Raw genomic sequence first — 13,137 nt, 5'->3', positions numbered from 1 at the left:
AAGGCTTGAACGAATGACGAGGCACGCTATGGTCTTGGCAACATTCAAGATTATAAAAATGTAAATTCTCCTCAATCTATGAATTAAAATTGATGTAAAAAGTACTGTCCAGCTGTTTTGAAGTTCATGCGGGAAAATGAACAAAAAACCCAGGATACTATGAAAAAAAAATAGCAATGAGATGGCCCTAATCTTTATATTCAAATACATTATAAAGCTACAAAAATGAAAGCATTGTGATATGGTATATGAATATTCTGACAGATCGTTGGAAGAGTATAGAAAGACCAGAAATAAACCCAAATCAGTTGGGGAATTAATACATTATGAAGGAGGCATCTCAAGTCAGAAAAGATAAATGTTTTTTTTTTTAATGATGCTGGGAAAATACAATGGAAACCACCCCAAAGACATTCAATTGTATTCATACAGTACCTACATAAGAAGAAATTCCAAATGAGTAACAGTTTTATTTTTTTAATGTTTATTTATTTTTGAGCGAGTGAGTGAGCAGGGAGAAGGGCAGAGAAAGAAAGAGGGGACAAAGGATCTGAAGCGGGCTCTGTGCTGAGAGCAGAAAGCCCCATGCAGGGTTCGAACTCGCGAACCATGAGATTACCCGAGCCGAAGTAAGGGCTTGGGCTCAAACTGACTGAGCTATCCAAGCGCTTCCAAATGAGTAACAGTTTTAAATGCAAAACTGAGGGGCACCTGGGTGGTTCAGTCGGTTTGGGCGTCTGACTCTTGATTTTGGCTCAGGTCGTGATCTTGAGGTGGTTGAATCGAGCCCCATGTCCAGCTCCCCGCTGGGCGTGCAGCTTGCTTCAGATTCTCCTTTTCTCCCTCTGCCCCTCCCCTACTTGCACTCCACTCTCTCTCTCAAAAATAATTAAATACAAAATAAATGCAAAACGGATGCCTTAGTGATGCCAGAAGAAAACATGATAGAACTTCTTTATCGTGTCAGAGTATGAATGAACTAAAAATGACGCAGATATCAAAAGCCATGTAAGAAAAACTAAAAAATTCATTAACGTAAATGTTTTTAGAGACCGGCATAGCAAAAACCTCCACACGTGAGATAAAAAGACAAAGTAAGAATTGAAAAAATATTTGCAAGTCATACTACAACTCCTTTAGTAAATGAAGGTCCACAAATCAATGAGAAAAAAAAAAAAAAACCCTAAGAACACAATAGGAAAATGAACAGAATTATTTGGAACAGTTTGCTGAAAGGGAAATGTTAATGGGTTTTAGGCATAGGGGAAAAAAAGTGCTTAACTGCACAGCAGTAAGAGAACTGAAAAACAAAACTGTGCAGAAGTACCATTTGCTGCCCATCACATTGGCAAATACCAAAATGCTAGCTATCGCTGAATTACTCTCTTAGACCTTATCCCGGTTTACAGTCTCTCCAATGACGCGTTTCCGAACATGTTCACCAGACTCACACAGTGTTGGTAGAAGTGTGAATTAGTGTAACTTCTGTGGAGCTTAGCAATAGCTAACAAAATTAAAAACACATGAACTCTTTTGACCCAGAAATTCTACTTCCAGAAATTTATCTTTAGCTATACTCCAGCATGAGTGAAATAATGCTTGTAACATTACAAACACTGTAACAGTAAAAGCCTGCACATTAGGAAAAGACTAAAGAAAGTGTCTTCACACTAATGAAAAATTATAGCCAAAAAGTGGGGGTAGAAGTGAAATATAGTGTTAGAAAGTATTATCTCCACTTGTATAATAATAAGACAGAGAGTACAGGTGTTTTCTTGGACATACATAAACTGTCTTAAAAGAATGCCTGAGAAACCAGTAACATTTGTCACTGCCAGAGAGAATACCTACTTACTTAGAGGACAGTGGTAAAAAGAAACAGACTTTTCTTTATGCACATAATTTTAAATGTTCTGAATTTTGAACCACTCGAAGGCTGTACCTATTCCATAAACAGACCAAAACTGTTAGTAATTCTTCCACTTGGATTTATTGAGTGCTTTCTATGTTCAGTGCCCTTTGAAGATGTTGCAAGCCTGATTCCCATATTACCCTTACAATAACCTTATAAAGTATCCTTCTTTCCAGAGATGAGGAGACCAAGGCATAGAGAGTTTAGATAGCTTACCTAACATCACAGAGCTCGAAAGCACCCAGCACCTGAGCCAGGATAGAACCCCAGTATTTCTACTAGAGAAACTCAGAAGCCCCAGCTGTTTGCCACTGAGGTACACATTCTGTCTGGACCACATTTATTTGTGGAATGCCTACAAAGTGGATGGTGTATTAATACAGATCAACCTTGTCCTTTCCAAGAAGTCCCTCCTATCCGGGCACCCAAACTCCAAAGCAATTCCTCTGGTCGGTGCTATACTTTCTGCGCCCCCTGTAGACAGGTGCATGAATGGGGCTGGGGCAGCACGAGACAGTATTATCCTTATCTCTTCCTCTTTCGCCCTCCTATTCCCCCTGCACCAAATCTCACATTTGTGACTTCCTAAGCGCCTCTCCCGTGTCTCCCCCTGGTCCTCATTCCAACTGCCTTGGATCCTTTCAGGCTGCCATCAAATCATAACTATGTTTTGGCACAGTCTCCTTATTCAGTGGCTAGCGGCAAGAATGATGTTTTCCCCGTTGTATTATTTTCTACACAAGTAAACATGTTTTACCACCGAAAATTTTAAATGCATTTATGCACAAAGAAGATGTCTTTCTAACGCTCTCCCTTGGTCTCAAAGGATTAGGGCATGACAGACGAGCCTTCAGGTTCTAGGTTTTCTTTGCTCATCTCTTCCTTCTAGACACGTGGAACAAGGAACTACCTCTCATTTTCGGGTGGTGTCAAAACATTTCTTCTCTCGGGGCCTTGCCACACTCTATCTCCTGTGTTTGGAATCCCTAAACTGCAAATCCACCCAGTCAACTGCCATTATTGCCCCAAAACTCAGCTCCAGTGTTCCTTCCCCAGGAAAGCCTTCTTTGCCCCCCAAGTCTGACTCAAATTTCTCTCCTCTTTGACCCTGGAGGATCCAAGGCAACACTCAGCCCAGGTACAGGTCACACACACGATAGCATGATCTGCCTGTCTGTCTGTAGCCAGTGATCCGTGGGCTCCTTGAGAGCAGGGCTGGTGTCTTGGTCATCTTGGTATGTTTGCTCACGGTCAGCACAGTGCCTGGTACTGGCTGGAGTGACTTACTACTTATTGAATAACTGACTGAAATATGTTAAAGCTACATGTACCTCCTAGGACTGCTCTTATTTTCTAGACTTTGCCTCCTCAAGTCCCCACTGCGCCACAACTCCTGAGGGTTACCCCCTGGTACAGTCCCCTCCCACAGTGATGCCGAACTTGGTCATGTGACTTGCTTCGGCCAGTGGGACTTTAGCAAGCATGATGCAACCAGAAGCTGGATTAGTGCTTGTACACCGGGGCTTGTCCTCTGGGAACGCACTCTCTTGGAAGCTGCCTGCCATGTTGTAGAGAGGCTTAAACTACTGAAAGATGGGAGACCACGTGGATGAGGGAGGACAGGTCATCTTGGATGCTCCAGAGCTATCTGGCCCCCAGGTGAACGTGGCCTCATGAGTGATCTCAGCTGCATCTTGTAAAATAAAAACCTCCCAGCTGGGCCCAATCAACACACAGAACTACTAGATATAAGGCGTCACTGTTCATTTCGACTATTTGTTCTGATAGTTTTGGGGTGATTTTTTTGAGCAGCAACAGACAACTGAAACAGGCCAATGGAAACTACCATGCCTATGACTTCTACCATGGCAATACAGCCTCCCCGGTGCCCTGGCTGGTCACTGCAGCTGCCCCATGTGCCAAGGTCATTTGCTGGAACCATTCATCATCTGGGTCATTTGCAGGCTGCCAGAACCCAAGTGAGAAAATTGGAGCCCCCAAATCAAAGCACAGCCATAGAATAGAAACATGGGGAAGAGCCCCAGCTGTGTCTGAGTGTGAGAGGTGTTTGTCAGGGAGAAGCACGAAAGATCAGGCCGTGCTTGATGTGGCCTTCCTCTGGAACCTCCTCACAAGGACACTTGGCCGTGAAAATGCATTAACTACAGCCTTCCAGGGCTTTTGATGTGAGAAAAAACAAAGTCGTGTTCTGTACCACCCACTCCATGCAGAGACCCAAGGGGGATATCCTGAGCTCTGGCCCCTGCTCCCTTTGTCCAGCATCCCTGTGGGCCAGGATTTCAGCTTATGGGCAGAAGGAGATGAGCCACCAACCCAGAAAGAAAACAGCAGATCTAGGAGCTCTGAAAAGCAGGGGGCCCTAAATGAAGGGATGTCTCCTGTGGGTTTATACACAGCATCCTCTCCTCCAAGATGAAGCTAGATTCCCTTTTGATGCTTTGTGGTTCTTACCTCAATTGTAATCAAATTGTTTGTAGTGACTCTCCCCCAGTAGAAAGCTCCTCCAGAGCAGAGATTGTATCTGCCCTACTCCACGTGGTAACTACTTTGCCCAGCACACAGCATGGCACACAGTGGTACTCAGTAAGTAGCTTGGGCTGAATGAATGAACACATTATGCATATGCATATAGGGCTTCTTAACCCTGATGCCAATGATGATCCAGTCTCCCACCTCTGTGCTTCTGTGCAGGCTGTTTCTGGGCTGGAACTCCCTTCTCTCCTCATCCATCTGGCCTCTTTGCTAGCTCAGGAGACATGAGCTAGTTCCAAGCCTCTCTGATCCTCAATTTGCTCCTTCGTATATGGGGACTAGCACCCTCCCTTGTGGAGAGAGTACAGGCTGAGATCAGAGGATGCCTAAACATGCCTGGCACACACTCAGGGCTCGTAGGTTTTTTTGTACTCATCCTATAACTGGGGCTGTAGCTTCTTGCTCCTCAAGGAGGGCTCCCTGGATCAGCGGTATCCTGTCATCTGAGTGCTTATTGGAAATGCAAAATCTCAGGGGTGCTACTCGGCTCTGACTTCTGGCCAAGATGCCTGTGACCATTTCTCTGTGCCATGTTCTCTGCCCCGGGTGCTGAGAAGCCAGAAGTTATCCTGAGAGTCACCCTTATCATGAGAGCCCATAGGGGAGCAGGGCTATGTTTCTCAGACTTGAATGTGCATACATATTTCCCGGGGATCTTGTTAAAGTGCAGATCCTTTTTTTTTTTTTTAATTTGAGAGAGGAGAGAGCGTGTGAGTGGGGGAGAGGGACACAGGGAGAGAGACAGAATGAGAGAGTGATTCTTTTTTTTAATGTTATTTATTTTTGAGAGAGACAGAGAGAGAGAGAGAGAGAGAGAGAGAGCATGAGTAGAGGAGGGGAGAGAGAGAGGGAGACACAGAATCCCGAGCAGGCTCCAGGCTCCTAGGTGTCAGCACACAGCCCGGCATGGGGCTCGAACCCAGAAACTATGAGATCATAACCTGAGCTGAAGTCAGACACTTAACCGACTGAGCCACCCAGATGCCCCAGGGAGAGAGAGAATCTTACTCATACTCAGCACAGACGCTGGAATCTGATGGGGGGCTCCGTCCCACGACCCTGGGATCATGACCTAAGCTGAAATCCAGAGTCTGACACTCAACCCCCAAAATGCAGATTCTAACTCAGTATGTCTGCTGAGGGAGGAGGACTGAGATCTTGCATTTCTAACAAGCACTCGGATGACAGGATGCTGAGGATACAGAGTGCACTCTTTGAGGAGCAAGAGGCTACAACACCAATTACAAGATGAGTACCAAAAGGACCATGGGGCAGCCAGGGTGGGTGGTCACCGGAAGTGCCGGTGGACATTGGGGGTGGCGGTGGTTGAGGCTGCTCTAGTGAACCCGTCCCCCCTGGCTAGTGGGTGGGTAGTGGAACCGAACACTAGTGGCTCTAGGGCGCCCCTCTAGAGGCCAAACAGCTGAACTGCAGAGAACGCCTGGAGCATTTCATTTCCTGGTGGTGGTGGTGAGAAACAGCCAGGAAGCCTTCTCCCCGGGAGTTTGCACATTTTCCCAGCTACAAGCCTCTGAGCCTCTTCTCCCTGCCCCAGCACTACAGGGCAGTGGAGAAGAGCACTAATTGCAGAAGGAGGCCAAACGACAAACGTTATTCTGATGAGCTGGAAGTCCTCCCCAAACACTACTCCCTAGTTTGGGTATATATTCATTTTTTAAATTCAAGTAAAATATCATATATATATATATATATATATATATATATATATATATATATGTATGTATATATATGTATATATAATATATATATGTATGTATGTATATATATGTATATATAATATATATATCATATATATCATATATAAAATATACATATCATATAAAATATCATATATATAATATATAAAATATATATATCATATATATGACTTATTATTTTTTAAATTCAAGTACTGTTAACTTAGAGTTTTATATTAGTTTCAGGTAGAATCAGGTTTTATCCTGGATCTTTGTGCCAAAAGCCCTTCCTCCTTACGCCAGTAACAAAGGTCGCCTACAGCAGCTCCTTAACATAGAATCACTCTGGCGCCCTCTGGAGGTCACTCCTCCATCCTGCCCCCTCTCCGAGGTCAGCTCCTCTCAACACCGTTGCTCTCTCCTTTTCTCGTGTGTAAGGTCTGACACCCTGAGAAGACTCTAAAGCGACGCCGAGCTGAGTATTACAAAAATCCCCCCAAGAATGGAAATACGTGGAAGACCTCTCAGCCCACTCCCACAGCATAAAGACAAAGGGAGGAGGTGACAGCCCCCTCCACCCCCACCCCACCCCCTCGTCGGCCCCAGCTGTCTGTCTGTGTCAAATGTTCTCAGCAGAGGTTGGGGGCTTCAGCTCCCCACACAAAGAGAGTTCAGAGCTGTCAGTCCCTTTCCCACGATACACTAGGTGCTGAGGAGCAGGTGATAATTGTAGCTCTGTCACCCTTGTCACCTCTGAGCGGGCTGGTTTTTGTTTTGTTTTTTTTTTTTTCTTTTTCTAAAAACAAATGTTGTACTGCCTGGAAATCAAAGTTGGAGTTTCTGCAGGCCACTGCTCTTTCCACTGAAACCCGGATAGGGAAATGAGTCCTGGGAGATTTTTGGTTTGACCTCCTGGCAAGCCAGCCAGGAGCACTTCCCTGGGGAGGAGCCCCCTCCCAAAGCCCAGTGCAACCTGGCATGTCAGATCTCCACCTCCCTCTCTCTCTGTCTCTGAAAGAAAACTACCTTCACCTCTTGATCTCCGTCCTGTGCTTTGTAGAAAACGCACAAGAACTCTCCCTCCACCTTCCTACCTGCTGAGACCCTTCTCATCTCTGAGGGACGCTCATGCTCTGACCCAACATTTTCGAGGCCACCGCTCCTCTCCAATTTAGATGCTCCCTGCTCTTCTGATGCTTGATGTAGAAGGATTCCACTCTTCAGCCCCACCCTGCCCTCAGGGCACACTATGGGATACCTATGAATGTCTGTGCTAAACACTAGCAGTGAGACTAAAATATCCCAGAAGGATGTACTCAGATTTTCATACTCAGATTCACACACACAGATGCAACAGAAACAGTTCCCCATTAGAACAGATGCCGTTGTTCATAATAATAGTATCCCAAGTTAATTATGTTACCATGTGCCACGCACTGCGTTAAGCGTTTACCTACATTATTCCCTTTAGTCCCCGGATGCGCTATGAGAGGCCCATATGCCCATATCACCACCTGTATCACCAACCTCTTTACAGGTGAGAAAAAATACAGCGTAAAGATGATAGGAGTCTATCCAAATCTCAGAGCTAATGAAATGTTGAGAAAACACTGGAATCCACGTGTTTGTCTCTAAAAACAAATGGTCTTAACCACTCCTCCATATTGTCTACCTCATACAAAGTCTCCTAATGCTGCGTCACGTAAAATTGCACACACACGGCAGTCTAATTCTTCTCAGAGCCTTACGGTTTCGTATTAGATAAACACACTCAGGTGGAGATCCAAGTTAAGTCCCTCGCAAGCTGTCACAGAGACAAATCCAAATTCCTAACAAAAATAAAACCCACGGAAATATTTCCCAGTCTAAATTGCCTAATCAATCTTATTGACAACTACTTTTCATTGCAGGACCTATCACTGAGGGAAAAAGCAGCGACATTCAATACATTCGTGGCTTGCCTCAGCAATGTAACCTCTAGGAAAGCAGAGGTTGGGGACAGAGCACAACATCTATTTGGAACCTAATTCTGCTCCAACGAGGGTGAATTGCTTGGTGAAAGAACAAGGGAAAAAAACTCCTGAGGAATAGTAGCCAGGTCATCTCACAGGTCACGCTATTCGAGGGGGAGAAGCTGGGCATGGTCTCATGTGTACCTCGGACATTACGAAGGCAGATTACAAAAACCTCTGCAGGAAAGAGGCTGGTCCCATGACTTTATGCGGGAAGACAGCTCTGGAGAGATGACTTTCAAAACTGAAATTCCGACAATCCAATTGCAAATAACTCCGATGTGGGAGAAACGTGGTTGCACGGGATGACTACAAAGGAGTGACACAAACCTTTAAGTATCATGTTAGCAAGGCTGAGGCCGGAATGAGCCAAGGACGGTGACATAAAGCACCTTCCTGAGGAGAGTCAGAGCAATGAGAACAGAAGGGCCAGATCCACCTCTCAAGGGCTGGGTGTACGACCATGGGTGATTTCCCTAACCTCTCCAAACCTCAGTTTCCCCGTCCATAAGATGGGACTAGTAGTTCTTACACTGCAGGTGTGTTGTGAGGATTACATGGAATGACGCATTCAAAGCAAACAAACAAACAAACAAAACCTAGAACTTTCTCAAAAAGTATCTGCTGTCTGGTCCCTCCTATCCTCCTAGCACTAGTGGTTTAACATGAACAAAAGCAGCCCTCTTAAGCTCCTGCATTGCCTCCATCTTCCTATTGTGGACCAAAATCTTCAGATTAGGACATCTAGGGGTGCCCGGTGGCTCAGTCAGTTGAGCGTCCGACTTTGGCTCAGGTCGTGATCTCTCGGTTCGTGAGTTCGAGCCCCGCGCCAGGCTCTGTGCTGACAGCTCAGAGCCTGGAGCCTGCTTCGGATTCTGTGTCTCCCTCTCTACCTGCTCCTCCCCTGCTCACGCTCTGTCTCTCTCACTCTCAAAAATAAATAAACATTAAAAAAAAAAAGAACATCTAGAATGAACATCAATAAGGAGAATTTACCAATCCACAAAGCATGCAGATTGTTGAAATGAAGTTATACCTGTTGACCCAGAAGAATTATATTCAATGGGTGGAGGATGACATGCAGAGTGCTCCCGTGCTGTTGGGAACCCTCTAAGAGTCCCCTAGTATAAGGAAAGGGACAAAAGTCATGCTTGTTACATAGCAAGCCCTCAATTAAAATTTGTTGAATGTTGTTGTAAGGGGCAAGAAACAAGCAAATGCCTTAATCTTCCTAAAGGGACAGAAGGTGTGCCTGAGTCCAACCCAGGATAAATTCCAGATCTGCTTATTGAACAGGGAGCTTTCAAGCCTTCGGGAAGAGCTGCCATGGTCTCCAGCATGGGTCCGTCAAGAACCTGCTGCACCTGACATCTCTTGTTTCCTTTTCTGATAGAGTTGATAGATGAAGAGCAGAAAAGAGCAGTATCTCTGGTTTCACGATTCCAGATGGAGAAGTGGGATGTGATAACAATGCCGTCAGGGGCTTAATAACTGACGAGACCACCATGTGCAGAGACAGCAGATTAACCGCCTTGGTACCAACCTGGAGATGGGGCTTAGTAACTGATGGGACAACCGTGTATAGAGACAGCAGATTAGCTGAGTCAGTACCAACCTGGAAGCCTCAGGCAGGGCACTCTTCTGGATCGATTCCAGTCAACCTTTTTTTCACTGTCCTGGGAGAGCACAGATGGATGGCAGGTCAGCTGTGAAGGAAACACAGAGGGCCAATCTTTGTATTGCTAAGGATCCAGCTCCATCACACCAGCTGAATCGTGGTCACAAAACCACTATCGTTTCCACAAAATCTTTCCTTTCTTCACTCTCCAGAGTTCACCTGAGCTCTCCGCCTCGCTTCTCCCCTCACTCATTCCCTGAATCCCTCCACTTGCCAAATTCACCAGTTTTAACTCCTAAATAATTCTCAGACTTTTCCTCTATGTTCAATCCCACTATTCCTGCCCAAATGTAAGCCCTTATCAGCCAAGGGTTTGGAATCCGGTCGGAGAGATCCATATTCAAATCCCAGTCTATGTGATCTTGGGCAAGTTCTTCCATGGTTTGAAATTTTGGCTTCCTTGTAGGCAACATGAGGGGATAATACTAATACCCACCTCAAGGGTTGTTGCAAGATATCTGAGATGATACTTGCAGAGTGCTAAACATTCAGTAAACACCAGTTAGTATTACTGGGCAGTTGGGATGACCTCCTAGCTGGTCTATCCACCAGCAGGCCCACCTTCCTGCATCACCTGCCTCTTATCAGAAGGGTGGTCAAATCCAGAACCTATCAATGATTCTGCCCAGAGTAAACACCTTTACACGCACGTGCACACACACATGCACAGGCACAGATGTGCATGTCACACACACACACACACACACACACACACACACACACACACACTCAGCATTGCCCCAGGACACTGTCCTAGCCTGGTACATACAGCCTTCCTGACTTCTCCAACCTGCAGCTATAACCGTCCCCTGGTTCCCTTGCACAGGTGGTTGTTTCTTCCCTTGAAGCTTTTGAGAGATCATTTCCCTCTCCTCGGAATACTTTTGTCTCTTGTCTGTTCAGCAACCTTCAACTCATCCATGAAAATGCAGACAGGTGTCTGCCCTCTGGGAAGACCTCTAGGTCCTCTCTCGGTGCCCGACACTTTTCATGCCTATTACAGACATCTTGGAACCTCCACACTCTCCCCTGCAAAATGATGCTTAAAATACCAACCCCAGGGGGCGACTTCATGAGAACTGAGTGAGATAAAATACTCAGCACATCTAGGAGAGTGGACTGCAAGGAGAATGCTGATGGGGCTCAAACCTTTCACCTGCATGTGGTGGGGAAGTGGGGTGCTCACTGTCTAAGGGGAGAGAGCGGGCAATTAGAATGTGAGCCCTGATCATGATAAATAACCAATGAAGTGAGTAAGTCTGTCATTCTCTCAGGGCCCCTTCTTCGGGCAATGCATGTGGGCACTGTTTGGCCAAGAGCTATACCAATAGGCACACATTGTTTCTTCCAAAGGAGGAAGTCTCCTTTCTTTCTTTCTTTTTCTTTCTTTCTTTCTTTCTTTCTTTCTTTCTTTCTTTCTTTCTTTCACACTTATTTATTATTGAGAGACAGAGAGAGACAGAGAGAGACAGAGGGTGAGCAGGGGAGGGGCAGAGAGAGAAGGAAACACAGAATCTGAAGCAGGCTCCAGGCTCTGAGCTGTCAGCACAGAACCCGACACAGGGCTCCAACTCACAAACCACAAGATCCTGACCTGAGCCAAAGTTGGACACTTAACCGACTGAGCCACCCAGGCGCCCCAGGAAGTCTCTTTCTTGATCTCATGGATGCCCCACATTTTGGAAGGACAAAGATGAACACACCTCCCCTATCCCCAGCTCACAGAGGGAAGAAGGGAGTAGGGTGTGGGGGTTAGATGCCTCCCATGGTGCCCCAGCCCATCAAACTACAGCACCTGCTTTAACCGAGGTTTAACCCGCTTGCTTATACTCTGCTTCCCGAGGATGCTGGCAGCCAAGTGGACCGGCCAGAGAAGTGTGCTCACTGTTCGTGATGGCAGGGGGGCACCAGAGAGCCTGGGTCAATCCCAGCAGACAAGCTGGCCTCTCTCACTCATGCCCTTAGGATATTCCATAGCTGTCTGTGCACCAGAGACAAGACCAAAGACCTCCACTTTCTCAGGAGCTTTGAAAACCATGTAAGGAATGGACTTCTTTCATTCAGGGCCATGAGACTGGTGCCACTGGGCCAGGCACTAGCTTAGACTTTTAGGGAAAGAAGTCAGACTTCATCCAAATGAAAAGAAGGAAAAGTGATCCGTATCAACCCAATGAGCAGACATGCTGTAGACAGGGAGAACAGAGGCACTGGAGTGACAGACTCCTCCACAATAAGCAATGGAGATGTCTGCTGTTCAGGGCAGGACAGCGGGGAGCCCAGGGCTTGTTTCTGTGAAGCTGCTATGCCCATAGCAAAAGCCTGGGTCGACCCGAGAGGCCAGGACAGCCGCAGATGTACACATGGCAGCCCAGGGCCAGGAAGCACATCCTTATCCAGAAAGGGGGCTGGGCAGCTGGCTCTGACAGAGCCCGGCAGTCCCTGTGGATCTTGCAGTGAGCAGGGCCTGGTAGCCTAACACCCCATCCAAGCAGGATCAACCAGGATTGGTGTCAGTCAAGACACATATCTGATTAACTCACCAACTTTTGAAATAGGTAGAGTTTTTCATCTTTGCTTCATAATCTCTCTCTCCAAACATATCAACCATGTAGGCCACGCCGAGGATAAAATGTTTCTCCCTCTGGGAGATCAGCGCACCCCTAGAGGCCAAGTGAGGTCACAAAAGCCCAGCCACAGAGATTGGTTCAGTCAGTACTTCCCCGGGCACCCACTGTTTGCCAAGCCCTGTTCCACACAGGAAGGGGAAACCATCAGCAAAGCAGAAAGGGCCCCTTCTCTCTTGGGGCCAATGTCAGGAGGAAGGAAACAAACAATATGTGCTAAATGAATATTATAAAGTGGATTCAGAGTAATAAGGGTGTCCAAGGGTGGCCGTGGGCACTTCTCTAAGGAGGGAAAGAGGTACCTTGGAACTGCGTGAGCAGAAGCAGCTGGTCTTGTAAAGCCCTAGGGAGAAGGAACAGCAAACACAAAAGTCCTAAAATAGGCCCAAGCTTGGCGAGCTGGAAAAGCAGTCAGAAGGAGAGTGTGGTTGCTCCTGATAAACAAGGGGGGCAGGGCCAGGAGGTGAGGTGAGGGCAAAGAGGCAGACAGGCTGGCAAGGTGAACTCCAGAGGGACCTTGCCTCTTTGCCGTGGGCCAGTGCCCAGCTGAGTTCTTGGCTCAGAATGTGTGCTTGATAAACACTTGCTGAATGAACAAACACATAGGAGCAGGCCCAGGTTAGTGATGAACGGAGCAAGGCAGAGGGACGCGAATGCCGGT

General features: G+C 46.5%; 1 long non-coding RNA gene across 1 annotated transcript in view; it reads right to left on the bottom strand.

Annotated features, from left to right (window-relative positions):
• Positions 1-12,483, bottom strand: part of LOC147576966 (uncharacterized) — a 68,017-nt gene extending 55,534 nt beyond the window's left edge. The window contains exons 1-2 of the long non-coding RNA XR_015241348.1: positions 12,393-12,483; positions 9,790-9,880 (exon numbers count right to left, since the gene is read on the bottom strand). This is a non-coding gene — a long non-coding RNA (uncharacterized LOC147576966). The remainder of the gene's footprint in view (positions 1-9,789; positions 9,881-12,392) is intronic.
• Between the last annotated feature and the right edge of the window lie 654 nt (positions 12,484-13,137).

This window comes from Puma concolor, chromosome D1 (assembly GCF_028749965.1).
Source record: "Puma concolor isolate L17-30 chromosome D1, mPumCon1.1.hap2, whole genome shotgun sequence".
NCBI lineage: Eukaryota > Metazoa > Chordata > Mammalia > Carnivora > Felidae > Puma > Puma concolor.
This window is presented reverse-complemented; position numbering and strand designations above follow the sequence as displayed.